The sequence below is a fragment of the Eucalyptus grandis genome, chromosome 5, assembly GCF_016545825.1.
Source record: "Eucalyptus grandis isolate ANBG69807.140 chromosome 5, ASM1654582v1, whole genome shotgun sequence".
Taxonomy (NCBI): Eukaryota; Viridiplantae; Streptophyta; class Magnoliopsida; order Myrtales; family Myrtaceae; genus Eucalyptus; species Eucalyptus grandis.
The window spans coordinates 58001693-58018865 of record NC_052616.1 but is presented as its reverse complement, the minus strand read 5'-3'; the positions used below and the strand labels follow the sequence as shown (position 1 = coordinate 58018865).

The 17173-nt window shown below is 40.6% G+C and overlaps 1 long non-coding RNA gene across 1 annotated transcript; it reads right to left on the bottom strand.

The window, feature by feature from the left end:
• Positions 1 to 14982: 14982 nt before the first annotated feature.
• LOC120293314 lies at positions 14983 to 16431 on the bottom strand. The gene is made up of 2 exons (XR_005551068.1): positions 15673 to 16431; positions 14983 to 15328 (listed from the first exon to the last, which is right to left on the bottom strand). It is a non-coding gene; the product is annotated as an uncharacterized LOC120293314 (long non-coding RNA).
• Between the last annotated feature and the right edge of the window lie 742 nt (positions 16432 to 17173).

Below are 17173 nucleotides of genomic sequence, written 5' to 3'. Positions count from 1 at the left end.
GTTCAGTTTGGAAATTCAACATATTATCAGCAAATGCAAGAAAAAGCTACGTGCCTTCACAAATTTTCATATAGCCCATTGCTTTGAGAGAGCAACATGGTTGCAGATTGGGTTCTTCTAAGCCCATAAAAAAATCACTTACCTTGGAATTGGGTCTCATCCCCTCCCCAAACTTTAGTGGACTTATTATGTAATGATGCCCATTTACCGAGCCTCTCATATTTACGTACTTAATGAAATAGTCATATTTCAAACCAAAAAAAAAAAAAACACACATAGAATTAGAAATTATAAATATGCGCAAGGAGAAAGAAAGATGTTTCCATTCAAATATGTCAATAACCATTAATTGCAATATACTCTAAAATCTCATTGCATGATTGACAACATTTCACTTCCTTTCATGGATTGTCCATGATTAGTGAAAGAGATAGCACCTGAAAATGGCAATTTCAAGATGAGCACTTGACATCCTTCCCTTTTTCTTTTTTTCTTTTTAGGGAATGCGTTGGAGTAAGCTTTTATTTGATGAGCTTTACTAACATAACAGTCATTGAGGTATTATGAAAATAATAGTTTATTGTGAATCATAAATTCTTGAAAATATCAGTCCCAAAATAATTTATAATTATTTATTATTTGATTTTTTGTGGTTCAAAATAAACTATTATTCTTACAATACATTAAAAACTATCATGCAATCATTTCTTTTTATTTGATTATATGATTGTTCATGATACATCACATTCCTTTAAATATATAAACATCATATTTCGATTTCAAGTTATTAATCTAGACGTTATCCATAATTTAGATAATTATTTGTCACTTATTTTATTTTATTTTATTTGAAGTGTCTTTTTCAGACAGATCAAACAAACCAACTCGATAATAAATAAAATGCTAAATACCCGACTAATCTAATAATACATGAGAACCCTTATAGATGGACACACATCGAGTAATTGCTAGAGACCAATTGCGTTAATTCCTTCTATTTTCTTTTCATATCCGAATCACAGTATGCTCTTCGAATTAACGAAAGTTCTATCAGGAATCACTTTATTATGACTTAATTTCGGAATCAGAACATGATTTTTCAATGACTACAGCCAAAGCATCATGTGCAAACAGGACAGCAATTTTCAAATCTCGAGTACTTGGTCAGGTACTTTTCGGGTACCAATTGTACCGCAATTTAATAGAAATGTGCGACACATGGCCATTTGAGAACCAATTATAGATGACATTGGTAACTATATAATCGGTGGACCGATGCTGACAATTTCAGTTAGTTCAGCTCACCCACCAGTTTTCTCCTGCGGCTCAATTACTGCACTTCGATGGGAAATTTTGTCCCACCTATGTTACAACTACATCGCTCCATACGATTCCTTCACTCTGTACAAATCAATAACGACGAAATTGTAAAGATTGTGCGACACAATCATGTGGATAATTTACGGTTAAAATTAGTTGAAATGACTGAATTGATAAATCGTTGAAAAAATTAGTATTAAATTGATCAAATTAAAAAAAATTCATGACTTAATCGGTTATTGTACAATAAGTTCAATATTTTTTGGACAATTTTCCCATTAATAAATTCTATCCATACATCCTTGTTTTCTATACAAACACACATTACATCATACATACATACATACACACACACACACACACACATATATGTTGTTTTATGACTGTCTTAATTTATACGTACCACAAAAAAAGGTTATGTTATAATAACATACACACACAAGTATTAAGAATTTTTACTTACTATGGGTAATTATCACTTTAAGTTAATTCTTTGCATAGTTCAACCAAAAAATACTAAAGAAGTTTTGTAATTCCACGAAATCTGATACTAAAGAGATTTCATAAAACAATATCGAACTTGAAACTCCATGGTTTTTAACGCAAGATTGGCTTGCCCTCAGTTCAATTACTAGGCCTGTCTAAATAGACTTTTGCTTCTGTCTTTTGCTTCATTTAAATTTCGTGATGAACGAATTTGGACTTTTTTCTTTAGCCCGGAAACATTCGAACCATTCACAGCATGCAAATATTGCCTTGTTGAGTCACATGCTACAATTTTTTCAGTAATTTCTTAAATAGGGTTTGGAAGATAAGTAACAAATAACAAATTTCAACCCTTCATCAAAATACACAAGAATAGCTTATCAATGTGCAAGACTATATTACTTACACATCTGTCCTCCGATAATCTTTTTTTTTTCTTTGAAGAATGAATGGCTGTGATTTGTGGAGAGAGACTTGCGGTCTAAAATATGTTCTCAAATAAATTTGACTAGGGTCTATTGGACAAACTAACATAGGAATCAAAGCTCGACATGTATCTTGTCCCTATCACCATCTACCCTTTTCACGTTGAGCTTCACTAACGTTGATGCCGACGTCTAAACTAACTTTGAACTTTTCTAAGTCAAATCAAACGCCTCTAACTTTCTTGTTGGTGAGATGGTAAGAACTTTACAGTATTGAACCAAAAATAGAATAAAAATAAAATGAAATTACAGAATTGCCTATGCCTACTTATTATACGACTGTTGCGGTGGGACAAGAGCAAGTCAAAATTTACCACTGCGGAAAAAAAGTTGAATTGAATGGATCCTTCCTGATCCGGTTGCAATGTATCAAAGCAGAAGAGAAGTAGCTTTTGATTTCGATTGCCGTGACTTTATGCTTGCTTTATGTTGATGATTGCAACCATTAGGTTAAATAAATCCTCCACCAAACTAAAGCATGCCTTCAGTAACCAGCGTAAGATTACCGCTTCCAGTTTCTCTTCGGTTTACTGTTTTTACCACCCGATTAGCCCAGAGTCTTCTGGAAAACGGGAAGATCTAGGATAGGCAGCTAACATCCTGGAGAGAGCGATGTGCTGCCCATTCCCTTGCCGTCCTAATGGATGAGATAGGTCCTCGACTCCGGTTAGGGGTGATTCATTTAAGAATGGGTTGGTTCTCGACCAAGAACCTGAAATATACCTAGTTAATACAAGTTCTAACCTTTTGGAACCGAGACCCTTTGGAATTGGCCTTGAAATCGAACCGGTGGATTTTGGGGTAGACTCAGGAACCGAATCACAAATTTTTATTTCATATTTAAAATATATTAAACTTATTTTCAGCATAGTTAGCACATCAGTTTCCCCTAACCAAATTTTTAAAGCGCTTCGAGGCTTTTCAATAATTGGCTTGGGTAAAACATTCCTGAGTAAAACCGGTGGGTCAAAAAGTTAACGTAGGACTAGACCGGTGGCTTTTGGGCTTCTACCAATAAGCCTTCACATAAGAACTAGCCTATTCGGTTTGGTTTTAGTCAATTTCTAGATTGAATTGAGTTTCAATGTTCACCATAGTTCAACATAGAGGGATGCTTACGAGATCAAAATTCATTCTAAGAAAGAGGAAAAAATGAGTACGCTATTCTATGAGCTTGCGAGATTTTTAATAGTAGAAAACATACTTGTCTCTGTGATTCTCAAGTTGAACTGGAATTGATGCATGCCCATAGTCTTGATGTACATAGATACTTACAATCTCACAACGAGTCCATTCTAACAATGTATTTTGAGAAAAGAAAGAGTGGTATTATGTAACCTTGTGAGATTAGCTCGATCATTAGAATGTAGATGTGTCATTGAGATACCGCACGTGTTTAGTTGCTCATATCATTTTATGCAAATAATCTCACCTCAGGTCTAGGCTTAGGGCTACCTTATTTGTTTGCCATATCTTCGCTAGGTGTTTATGGAATTTTAGGGGCCGTTAGGTCAAGATACTTCATAGGCTAAAAAATTACCGAAAAATATTAGCTTTCTTGTAAAAAATAAATAAATAAAACATGGTAATATGAATGAGAAGTAAAAGGGAACGCATCAATTTTGGGCCTAAGGTCGATAAAATATAGAAAAGTGAATGCAACTTTGGTCAACAGGGCAAGCCCAAGTTCGAATCAAGAAAATGTTGCGCTGCACTAGCCCGCCCATAAAACATAATCGGGCTACGTTGGGCCCATGAGATAGTCCCTGCGCGGGTGCAATAATTTATCCCATCATCAAAGCAAGTTTCATCTTATATATAAACGAAATTAATCGTCCTATTCACCCCAAAAAAAAAAAAAAAAATCGTCCTAACTAAACCCTAATTTATAGAGACAATTTCTGATCGATAATATGTCATTCAATCGCACTGTCCAGATCTTTTTTTTAAAGAAATCCACCAACATCGTGCGTAAGTTATAATCAAGTTGAGCCGAGTCAATACACTATCTAGAGATAGACATCACATATCTATGCCGAACATAGTGGAGACTCTCCCCCTTACTCACTCGTCTAAAAATTTGAAAGTAGTTCATCATTTTTAACTTTTGTTACATTATTTTGGCCTAAAATGAAGCTTTGCCCCAGTTAAATGTGTAAGAAAGTTTCATTTGAATTTGCCTCCACAAATTAATAAAGTTTCATAAAAGGCATCCTCATGGAGCATTGCAATGATGAATATCTGTGACAAGGGTGGTTGGGATGAGATCGACAAGTGAAATTTAGGACTTGATTGCATAAAATACTTGGATTTTCGGAGTCATGAGCAAAATCAAAATAATTTTTCCATCGTGCTGCCCTCTCCGGATTGAAGTTGTAGCTCCGTCGCTGCTCACAAGAGAGGGAGCGGAGATCTGACGGGGAAGAAAGTCATCGGGATCGGCAGAGATTTCCACTTCCTCTTGGAGGAGTTCTTGGATTTCTCTTCATCTCTTGCATGGCCTTTGCTTCCTGAGCTGCTCTGTGATTCATCCTCTCCTTCACAGTTGATCCTCTTGGAGTAACGAAACCAACCCAAGAAGCTTGAGAAGATTCTCATGATGATCGGCAGTGGCAGTGGCAGCGGTGGCGGCGGAGGTGACGATGGCGGCGATGGACTTACAGTCGTCGAGTCTTGGAGCTGAAGAGCTGACAAGAACAAGTGGGAATGCTGGTCAGTCTCTTCCTCTGTTGTGAAGCGAATTACATGCTCTTCCCTCGTGTTTATATAGAGAGATGTTGCATGGGTTCCCCGCGAAGTATCTAATCGATTTAAATGAGGGGAAAAAAAAGAAACTAAATGGTATGATACTCCAACTTTTCTGACACGGGCGGGCGTAGGATCTCCTGGAATATTCAAAGTCGATTTCCTCCTGAGAAGATCTAATAGCATATGATAGTATAGTATACGACATGAAATGATTAGTGAAACGGCCGCTTTCGAACCGGAGAGAACGATAAGCATGATGAACCCTGAAGTCAGGCGGGGCTCCTGGCTAGCTAGAACCTCCAACAGTTAATGCGGCTACTTAATTGATCCGGGCGGCAAGGTGGTGACATCGCACGCCGTGAAAAGGACGAGGAGTTGGACGTTCAACGGGGGTCGAGGGGTCGATCAGAGTCGACGTCCAACGAGGCTTGAATTTCACGGATTCGGAAGGGTCGAGGTGTGCTCGGAGGCTACGGCACTATGATGTTGCTGCTGCCTCTCCATTGGCTTGCTGATGCGCAAGGCATCGACCACTATCATATCCAGGAAATGACGAGTGCTCGGAGTCTACGGCACTATGATGTTGCTGCTGCCTCACCATTGGCTTGGTGATGTGCAACGCACCGGCCACCATCATTTCCAGGAAATGGCAAATGGTCAACACCTTTTAATGCCATTTCTTGGGCAAGGAAATTTTGAGACCTGTTTTGATAATTTGTCAATATAGTCTTTTCGGCTAATTTAATTAAAAATAAATGATGTGAACGTCGACCATTCTACATGGCATGACTAATACTGATATCGATAATTTTCGTAATTTTTTATAATTCATTTTTTTGTATTGTGGGCCACCAACCCTCTTCAGGATTGGGTGAGGGTGTCACGCCCCTCACCGGCCACAAAGATGGCTCATGGCTCCTCTGCCAAATCTAGTGAGGGCATGATGCACTTGTTAAATTCGTTGCCTAACTAGCCACTGATGAGGTCGTTGACTGTTAGAAGGAAACAAGAAAGGAAGAAAGAAAAAAGAAAAGAAAAAGAAGAAATGAGCAAAGTAAAAAAAAATTTAAAAATTATCCGTGTCGGTATTGATTATGTCACATAGGATAATCGGCTTCACTTTGTGGTTTTTAGATTATACTTATAAATTGTCAAAAGATTTAATACTAAATTGGTCAAAAATGAATGCTTATGAATGAATTTGAGAAAGAAATATAAACGATTGTAAGTTGTTTCCATTCAATTCCGGCAAACAAAATACTTACGATGCTAGAGTTATTGCAATTGTTAAAATATGATTTTATCCAATTTATTATCCAGCAGTACTACGATACACTGCACATCTTAATAAGGGATTTGGGCATTTCATGGGATGGCGTTATTTCTACCCCTTAATTCAACGGCCTTTCCCGCTCCAAACGCTACTACAACTACAAGCATAGTTCAGACTGGAAATGGAAAACACGAGTGCGACCTCTGCCATCTATAAATGGTAATCGTTCTCCAATACATATTTAAACATCAAAGCGAACAAATACAGTCTCGACCATATGGGTGGCGCCGAGCCAGCTTGCTGCGCGGTATTAACATCACACAGTAGATGTTTTCTTTGCGATCATCGGCCGATCGCATCTCGGGTGTGCACGGCGAAAAAGGTAGTTCATCGTCGTCCTTCATTCTCCGGGACTCAGAGACGAGAGAGCTGAGATCCGATGGGGAAGTAAGCCATCGGGATCGGAGGAGATTTCGGCTTCCGCTTGGAGGAGTTCTTGGATTTCTCTTCATCCTTCGCGTGGCCTTTGCTTCTTGAGCTCCTCCGCGGCTGGTCCTTTCCTTCGCAATTGATCTTCTTGGAGTAGCGGAACCAACCCAAGAAGCTCGACAAGATTCTCATGATCGGCGGCGGCGGCCGTGGCGGCGGCGAGGGGCCATGACGTTTAGGGCCTGCATGGTTGCACTCCTTTTTCTGTTCCCAGGAACAGAAATTTCTGTTTTTTTGTTCCTGGGGAACAAAAAGAAACAGAACAAGAAACATAAATTTTGTGTTTCTTGTTTCGGAACACAAATCGAAACACTTTTTTATTTTTCTTTTTTTTCTCTTATTTTTTGTTCTTCTTTCTTTTGGCCTGGTCGCCGGCCTCGCCCATGGCCGGCGACCGTCGACGAGGGCCGGCGGCTCGCCCGGCCACGGCGAGGCTCGCTGCCCCAGCGAGGCCGACGCTCGCCGAGCCACCGCCGACGGACTTGTAGTGGCTCGGCGAGGCCGAGGCTTGCCGGCCGGGGCGAGGTCGGCCTCGCCGGATGCGGGCGAGCTCGAGCTCGCCCAGCCATGGCGAGGCCGACCTCGCGCCGGCCCGGGCGAGCTCGATCTCGCCAGATCCGGCGAGGCCGAGCTCGCCCGGCGGCCGGCGAGCCTCGACCTCGCCCGGCGGTGGCCCGGCGAGGCCGCGCCGCCCGCCGCCGGGCGAGCTCGGCCTCGCCGGATCAAGGCGAGGCCGACCTCGCGCCGGCCCGGGCGAGCTCGATCTCGCCCGATCCGCCTCGAGCTCGCCCAGCCGGCGAGGCCGAGCTCGCCCGACCGCCGGCCGCCTCGGCCTCGCCGGCGGTGGCCCGGCGAGGCCGCGCCTCGCCCGCCGCCGGGCGAGCTTGGCCTCGCTGGCCGGTTGCCCGGCCAAGGCCTTGGCCGGCGACCGGCCAAAAGAAGAAAAAAAGAAAAAGAAAAAGAAAAAAGGAAAAATAAGAAAAAATAGAAAAAAATAAAAGAAATAAAAAAATTATCCAAATTTACCAAACATGTTTCGTTTATTTTTTATTCCCGAACAAGTTTACCAAACGCGTATTTTTGTTCAAAAATTGTTCTAACAAATACTTTTTTCTATTTCTCGTTCCCAACAATTTTTAAACAAACACAACCAAACGCGCCCTTAGTGTCGAGTCTTGAATTGGCCTGATTTTTCTATGACCCTTGGAAGCTGAAAAGCTGACAAGAACAAGTGGGAACGTTGGTGAGTCTCTTCTTTTGCTGTGAAGCGAATCACATGCACTTCCCTTGTGTTTAAATAGAGAGATGTTGCTTGGGTTGCACGCGCAGTATCCATCAATTTAAAGGATTTTTTTTTTTTTTTAAGTATAGTACTCCAATTTTTCTCACATGGGCGGTATAGTATACTCCAAAAATATTCAATGTCAACGTCCTCGAAAAAGACGTAATAGTATAGTATGGTATAGGACAAAATGATTACTGAAATGGGTGCTTTCGAACGGGGAGAACGATAAGCCTTGCGACAAAGAGATTTCTTCTTCTCCCCCATGTGGTTATAAGTATGAGCCCCTAAGTCAGGTGGATTTTTTTACTAGTTATTACCTTCAACATTTAATGCGTGCATGAGCCCTCGAGCTCGGATTTTTGGTTATCGATGGAAGAAATAATTATGGCTCAAAACCCTACATTCCGTAGCTTATACAGGTAAGTTTTAATTAATGGATGGGAGGCCAACTGGGCCCGTCGAGATTCAGAAGGCAAAGGAATGGGTTAAAGGACCCGCACCGCCCAACTTAAATTCGAACCCATCCGGACTCAGTCCTGGCACATCCTTATGTCCTTGGGGCTACTGCGGACCTCGACAACACATTAGACCTGAACTTCGAGCGCAGGTTTGCTTGATGATTTGTCTCTAGGTTTAGGGCACTTCAGATAGACAGAGTAGGTGCAACAACTGTCCTCAAGCATTTATTAAAGGAACAATTCATGGGATTCTATTCAAAATCACAGATTCTTTTTTAGATTGATTTTTTGTAATCGCGTGGTTGGAAAAATGAGGTGTCTGTAGTCATATTAGGTAACATTTTCAAGCCACGAGGTTAAGAAAACCAAGAAGTTTTGTGTAATTACAAGGGGTTTTAGAAAGGGACAACCATGGGATTAGTCATTATTCTCGACTCCCAGATGGCCAATGGGACTGCAATTCTATGGTCAATCTTTGTTTGCCATCTTAAGTTTGACTAGTGCTGTAATGGGCTCGAGTATTCTTGGTCCCCACGTTCTTCCTTCTCATTGCGCTTCCACGTTGTCACGTGGTTAAACGTATATTTTCTTGCTGTTTGTTTCTTGATCACCAAGAGTCAGATTGAGCTCACTTAAAGAATAATCCGGCCGACACAATAAAGTTCATTAAAAAATTCGAAGGGGATAGTTAAAGGGCTAGTCATAAAACTCCTCATCGTGTGATAACATATTTGGGTCCTAAAATCTTCATTTCTTGTGTTAAGGTTGCTAGAATTTGCAACTTCAATATACTCGAATAATTCTGATAACTCCGTGAGTTTTAAATAGACTAAAAATGCCATGCGACATTTTCTATTATTCTATCAATTCTACGTGTGAACTAACATAATAGCTAAATTGGACGATTGCGATGAATTTCAAGACTTAACTGCATGAAATGAAAATTTCTGGACTAAATTAAATTCAAAATAAGGTTTAGGACTTTTGAGGTGAATATCACTATATACAGTGTAGATCTAACATAAGGTACCATACTTTTCCAGTTAATCACCGAGCGAAAATATCAACCTAAATTGGGCCTATGAAAGTTAATTCTGTATATGAGGAGTTATAATAATATACATTCGGCAATAGATCACAAGATCCCAAGAGATATTTCTAGGGACGACAACGTTCTTAAGTAACATGAACAAAGAAAAGAGCAGAGTGGATTGAAGAAAGCAGTGATTAAAAGTCTCTAGAATTGAGATAAAAGGATGTTTGAATTCATCTTTAGATGAGATGATTTCCTAATTTGTAGTTCATTGATATTGTTAGAATATTTAAATAATAAATTAGGCTCACATCTAATATTCGTTTATTTTGCATATACATATGTGAATCTAGTGCGGATTTTGCGATTCCATAAGCAAGCGCAACGGAGAAAATAATTTCACAAAGACCGGTATGCCAAATGTTATGTGTGTACTGGTTACCACTTGTTTGTGGGAAAATTACCATTAAATACTAAGCTTACTATACAAATGCCAATTTAACTCTAAATTTTCAATTTTGCAAATGTGGTCCTAAACCTTTGTGCAAAACATTGATGTAATCCTTCCAATTAAATGCCCCTGAAATCGCTAAGTGACTATTTACAAGTTATTTACGTTAGCATGCCACATAGGATGGTAAGCTATGATTGAACACCACGTCATTAATTTCCTGCGGCAATTTACCGGAAGAATTACATTAAAATTTTACGCAAATGTTCAATACTATGTTAGCAAAATTAAATAAAACCGATTGGCATCCATACAAGAGTTATGTGCAAAACGGTCATCACTCATTTGTTGTTGTCGTTGTAGCATTTTAGGTAGCATGACATGATATGACCATGTAAATGAGTATGACCTATGGCTTGTTACTCATGATCATTGTCGTGATTCATGTCATTGTTATCAAAAACAATCCTAATTTGAAAACAAGATGGCCAGCTTGCAAATGAGTACAACTTGTGAAGTTTGGGCCAGCCCAAGAACAATGAGAGGACCTTCAACATACTTGTCAACCATGACATAGTCACACGATCCGATTCTATCCTTAGCCGCCTCAATCAATACACTGCAAAAGAACGATTAGTCGCGTTCGAAAATTGAATTTAGCTCATTTCCTTGTCTTCTAGTATATATTCAGATTTATCATTAGGGATTCAAAAACTATTGCCAGCTTCCAAGGAGATGGAGGATTCAAGGGTCACCGTCATGACTCGGTCTTTATCCCCAGATTCCTCGAAATTTCTCATGGATAGCCGGTAATCAGACGCCTACAGTTTATATTATTGTATGGAATATTCTACAAAACATACGCCAATTTTTTTTTTAATAAATTTTTGTTTGGCAAAAGAAAGGTAGGATGGGGCTACCGGTGCCGATGACCCCTAGTACGTCACCATAGGAGTTTCACGCTCTCTATCGGAACATTGGATTTGAGTTATAGCTACTGCTCTTTTTGAACGAGCTTGGATAAAACTGGAGTTATCCTATACTTAGGGTAGCAGTTGAAAAATTGGGATTTTCTTGGAGATCGGGAAGCAACTGGAGTGATTCAAACTGGTGACCAATAGGACTCCAAAGGGAAAAATGCCAAAAAAGTCATAAACCTTTTGCCAGTGCCAATTTAATCATAAACATTTTTTTGGTGCCGATTCAATCCTAAACATTTTAACGTTATGTCAATTTAGTCATTTTCAGCCAATTTTAGCCGGATTTTGCTAACTGGACACCGGCCGAGCGACGTGGGCTTGATTGGCACTAACATTGACAACTTTTAATAATATTTTAATATTTTAATATATATTATTATTTTATTTTTTTGTCTTTTTCCTCCGGCTGGTCGCCGAGGTCCGGCCAAAGGTGACGGCCGGCGAGGGCGAGGCTGACCTTGCCGGCCACCTTGCGAGCAAGGGTCGAGCCTCGCGTTGGGCGACGAGGTCGAGCCTCGTTGGCCATGGGCGATTCTCGCCTCGCCGATCCGGCTCATCTAGCGAGGGCGAGCCTTGCCCATGGTCGGCGAGGGCCGGCGAGGCTCGACCTCGCCGATCTGGCCATGGGCAAGGCTCGCCCTCACCGGATCCGGCTAGGCGAGCCTCGCCCATGGCCGCGAGGGCCGGTGAGGCTTGACCTCGCTAGATCCGGCGAGGTGGCTGTCTAGGTCGGCCTCGCCCTCTCTCGGCCATCGCCTCGGCCGATCGACGGACCTTGGCGACAGGCCGGAGGAAAAGACAAAATAACAAATCTAAAAATTTAAAATATTAAAATATTTTTAAAAGTTTCACGTTAACCTAACCAAAGGTGTCAACGTCTAGTAAGCAAAATCCGGCCAAAATTAGCCGGAAATGACTAAATTGGCACAACGTAAAAATGTTTAGGATTAAATTGACACCAAAAAAAGGTTTAGGGCTAAATCGGCACAAATGCACAAGATTTAGGACTTTTTTGGCACTTTTCCCGGACTCCAAACCACGCGGTGCTACTTAATTAATAGGGGTGTCAAGGTACGTCTCGTGCATGAAAAGGATGAGGAGTCGATTTTGGCGTTCAGGTAAACATCGGCGTTCAGCGAGGTTGAATCGCATGAATTTGGACCGAAAAAAGATGTGGATGGAGGGCTATGGCACTTCGATGCCGCCGCCTCTCCATTGGCTCGGTGATGTGACCCAGCCACTAGTATGTGCGTGCGAGACTTTTTCTCAATTACCCTGTGGTAAACACCATTTAATACCATTCACGGTACAAGTGAGTTGTCTCAAGTCTTTTTGACAATAATATAGTCCTTTGAACTAATTTTGTTTAAAAATCACCAACGTGGATGCTGATCATCCTATGTGATACGGCTAAAACCGACGTGGATAATTTTTGTAATTTTTAAATAATTATTCTGAATTTTTTCCTTTTTTCTTTCCTTTTCAATTGTGGTTAGCAACTGTTTTTTGGATTGGGTGACGGCATCGCAACCCTCGTTGGCCATAGAGAGGGCTCATGGCCCGTTACCTAGGTCAAGTGAGGGCATCGCAGCCCTTGCTTGTTGGCTGTTTACCTCCATTGGCCGCCGGTGAGGTCACTAATTGGCAGAAGGAAATAAGAAAGAAAGAAGGGGAAAAAAAAAGAGAAAAAAAAGAAAAGGAAAAAAAAATGAACGAAATTTACAAAAATGAAAAATATTACAAAAATTATCTAGAGAGTTGGTCATGTCATATAAGAGTGTTGGCATCCACGTTTGCGATTTTTTCGATTTCATTGATAAATCGTTAAAAATTTTATGATTAAATTGACTAAAATGAAATGTTTACGACTAAATTGGTATTTGTATTATGGGTTTAGGACTTCTCGGTAGTTCTTCCTAATTTCCATTTTGTTGACCGCTTTGATTCGACGCTGAATGTTACCTCGTTCGTCTTCTTGCATAGTTCACTCTACTTTCTTCGCATGTCATTGCCAAGAGACCAAGCTCACGTACTATGTACTAACAAACAGTGCACACGTATATGTCTCCAAAAAAGGGTAAAATGTACATGGCAAAGATTAAATGCCTGAGAATTGCAAACTAATTTGTGAAGGAAATGTAAATGATTGTAAACTATTGACAATCAATTCCAGCAAATAAGATACTTCTGATGTTGCAATTATCGTGATTATCAGATTACGATTTTATCGAGCTTATTGTACGGTAGTACTATGGTACACCGTACATCTTAATAAGAGATTTGGGCAAGCATAGTTCAGAGTGGAAATAGGAAAACACAAATGCAACCTCTGCCACCTAAATGGTAATCGTTCTATAACACATGTTTAAACATCAAAGCAAACGAATACAGTCTCGATCGGATGGTCGTGCCGAGCTAGCTTGCCGCACGGTATCAGCACCACATAGTAGATGCTTTCTTCGCAGTCATCGACTGATCGTATCTTGGGTGTGCACAGGAAAAAGGTGATCGATCGTCCTTCATTCTCCGTGACTTAGAGACGGGAGAATTGAGATCCGGCGGGGAAGTAAGTCGTCGGTATCGGAGGAGGCTTCGACTTGTTCTTGGAGTCGTTCTTCCTCGACTCGCCTTTGCCCTCGACACAGCCGTCTTTGCTTACCGAGCGGCTCTTGTTCGAGTGATCAGCTTCGATGGGAAGGATCCTTCCCATCGAAGCTGATCACTCTCCCATTTGAACGATCGGAGAAACAACTGAAGAGGGTCGAGAAGAGACTCATGATCGATGAGGATGGAAGCAGAAAATATTATTCTGCCAGCAGAAGAGGCTGAGACAAATTAGCACTTGGCAGAAGCTGTCGTTGTACTAGCTAACTTTGCTGAGATGTGGTGAGAAAATTCACGATTTTTTTTGTTCACTTTATATAAAGACATGTGGATGAGGAACCACCAGCCGTGATGGCTCCGTTGGGTAGGCTTCTGTGATCCTTTGCGAGAGAGGTGAAGAGTTCGAATCCCTTACAACGCAAAAAGGCTAGTGGAGTTACTTGGTGACTTACTCGGTGGCATGGGGTGGTGGTTTCCACGTGTTGCCCCTAGGTTCTTCCCGCCGGCTGTCGGCTTACGGGGTTTCCTGGGTTATCAAAAAAAAAAAAAAAGACATGTGGATGAGGCTTTGAAGAGACCTGGCCTTGGCTTCCAGGGAATTGGTGGGTTTCCTGTGTCACTATCATTTACTCTTCCTCCTCCTTAGGTTCTTGGAATTACTTAGGTTATAAATTGTGAGCAGAAGATATTATTCTGCGAGCAGAAGAGGCTGAGACAAATTAGCACTTGGCAGAATCTGTCGTTGTACTAGCTAACTTTGCTGAGATGTGGTGAGAAAATTCACGATTTTTTTTTTTCACTATATATAAAGATATGTGGATGAAGCTTTGAAGAGACTTGGCCTTTGCTTCCAGGGAATCGGTGGGTTTCCTGTGTCGCTATCATTTACTCAGTCTTCCTCCTCCTTAGGTTCTTGGAATTACTTAGGTTATAAATTGTGCTAATCACAAAAATAAATAAATAAATAAATAAATCTTAAATCTATTGTAGGGATATTAATTTAATTCTAAATCTTTTAATTTGGCTAATCTAATCTTAAAGCTTTTTACAATTTGCTAATGAAGTATCTTCAGCCAATTTTGGCAAGAAATTACCAACGTGGATGATGGCTGTTTTACATGGCACGATCAACGTTAATGTAAACAATTTTTGCAATAATTAGTATAAATTTCTTAATTTTCTGTATAGATTTTTTTGTCCTTTTATTTTCTTTCTTTTATTCATAAGCAATTTCTAGTCAAAATTCAAGATTACATTGGCAAATTATCGAAAGTTTTATGAGTAAATTAGTCAAATTGAAAAGTTTTGAACTGAACCATCATTCAAACACCACTGTTTCAAATTAGCTACTCATCGGTTTGGCCCCAACATTAAACGAATAAAAGGACCAGGAGTCACTTTTGAAGGAGTCGCGATCGTTTGATTCTACATTCCACGAACTTCAATCATATTTAATTTGGAGGGCCACAATTTCCTTGGAGCCTACGTTGATTAAGACTCTTCTATGAACTTGCCTTTTTGTTTTTTCTTGACCAAGAACCACGCTCCGTCACGCCATTGGCTTGGTGATGCACACTGGTGTATATAAGCTCTTTGACCCGTAATGCTTTTGTTTCAAGATTGGAATTCACGTTTCTTTTTCTAGTGGCGGTCAAGGTACGAGGCTACTTGTAGGAACACGTCGTCTCGTTTCTTGCTTCACGTCTCCGAGTGTGTCTGCATGCAATTCACCCTAGAAGTTAGGGTTACGCATTCGATTCATGCCGGTAACCTCATCAGTGTAAAATCTTTTCTACACAAGCTGGAGCTATTTTTGCGCTTGATAGCAAGAAAACAGACAGATTTAGGCTAACCCTTTCCTTTTTTTCCCAAGTGGGTGGCTCCACAATGCGTGTTCGTGCATTTAGGAATAGACTCCAAAGAGAAGAGGACTAATAAGAACATAGAAAAAGCTACTTTTGACTAATCTTTCACATAGAGATTAGCTGATACTTGAACAAAATAATGGGTAAATCTACTTTTACCCTAGATAGCAAGGACATAGACAGATTTAGCCTAACCTTCTTTTTGTTTTTTCCAAATGGGTGGAGAGACTAGCCCTAAAGTTTAGGCTCCACATTGTGTGTTCATTCATGTAGTGCCGTTTTGCGTCTTGATCTTAAGCACTGAGAAATCGACTTGAAAGAGAGCACCAGAGAATCAAACATAGAGATAAAGCAACTTTTGACTATTCTTTCACATAAAGATGATGTGATACTTGAGCACGATACTATACACTAACCTCATGAAAAGGAAAAACAAAAAACGTTTGTCGCTGCTTTATATTCAGCTCCCGACAAATTTCTAGGAACAAATTAATGAATTAATACGCTGATTCTATCATCCCTCCTGCACAAAAAAGATGATCGCTAATGTTGTTTCAGATTTCGGCTGGATCAGAGACGAGAGAGGTTAGATCCAACGGGGAAGTAAGCCACCGGAATCGGAGGAGGCTTGGACTTCTTCTTGGGGTTGTTCTTCTTCAACTTGGCTTTGCCTTCGACATGGCCGTCTTTGCTTAATGAACTGCTCTTGTGCGAGTGACCCTCTCCTTCAGAGCTAATCACTCTACTATCGGAATGATCGGAGAAGCAACTGAAGAGGCTTAAGAAGAGACTCATGATCGACAAGAACGTAAACGGCAAGTATTATTCTGAGAGCAGAAGGGGCTGAGAAATCAGTACTTTGGGCTGGTTCTCTGTGATAACACCTGAAGCTGTTGTAATGGCTGGCTTTGCTGAGTTGTTTTGAGAAAATTTACGATTCTCTCGCTATATATAGACATGTCGATAAAGCTTTAAAGAGAAGCGGCCTCAGCTTCCAAGAAATGGAGGAGATTTCATGTGTCACCATCATTACTCGGTCTACTTCCTCCTCCTCAGGTTCCTGGAAATATCCAAGAAAATGGAGGAGATTTCATGTGTCGCCATCATTTCTCGGTCTACTTCCTCCTCCACAGGTTCTTGGAAATATCCAAGAAAATGGAGGAGATTTCATGTGTCGCCATCATTTCTCGGTCTACTTCCTCCTCCACAGGTTCTTGGAAATATCCAAGAAAATGGAGGATTTCATGTGTCGCCACTAGACATTCCCCGAGCTTCAGTCATATTAAAATTTGGAGGGCCAACATTTTCTTGGAGCCTACGTTGGTTAAGATTCTTTTCTGAACTTCTCCTTTTCATTTTCTTGACCTAGAGACGCGTCGTTACCTCATTGGCTTGGTGGTTGATGTACATCCATGGGAGACCAATTTTAATTACCACGTGGTGTATATCAGTTCTTTGACTCGTAATGTTCTTGTTTCTAACTTCTTCTTTTTTGCCGAAAGGAAAGGATTTCATTGCTAGCCCATAAAAGGGGCACCATTTGATGGAAAGTCTAAACATAAGATAGAAATTAGGGGCTGAGGAGGAATTACAAGTTAGAAACAACAATACACAGTTCTTGTTTCTAACTTGGTATATGCTTTTCCTTGTCTAATCGTGGTTGAGGTACGACCTCACTTCCAGGAACATGTCGTGT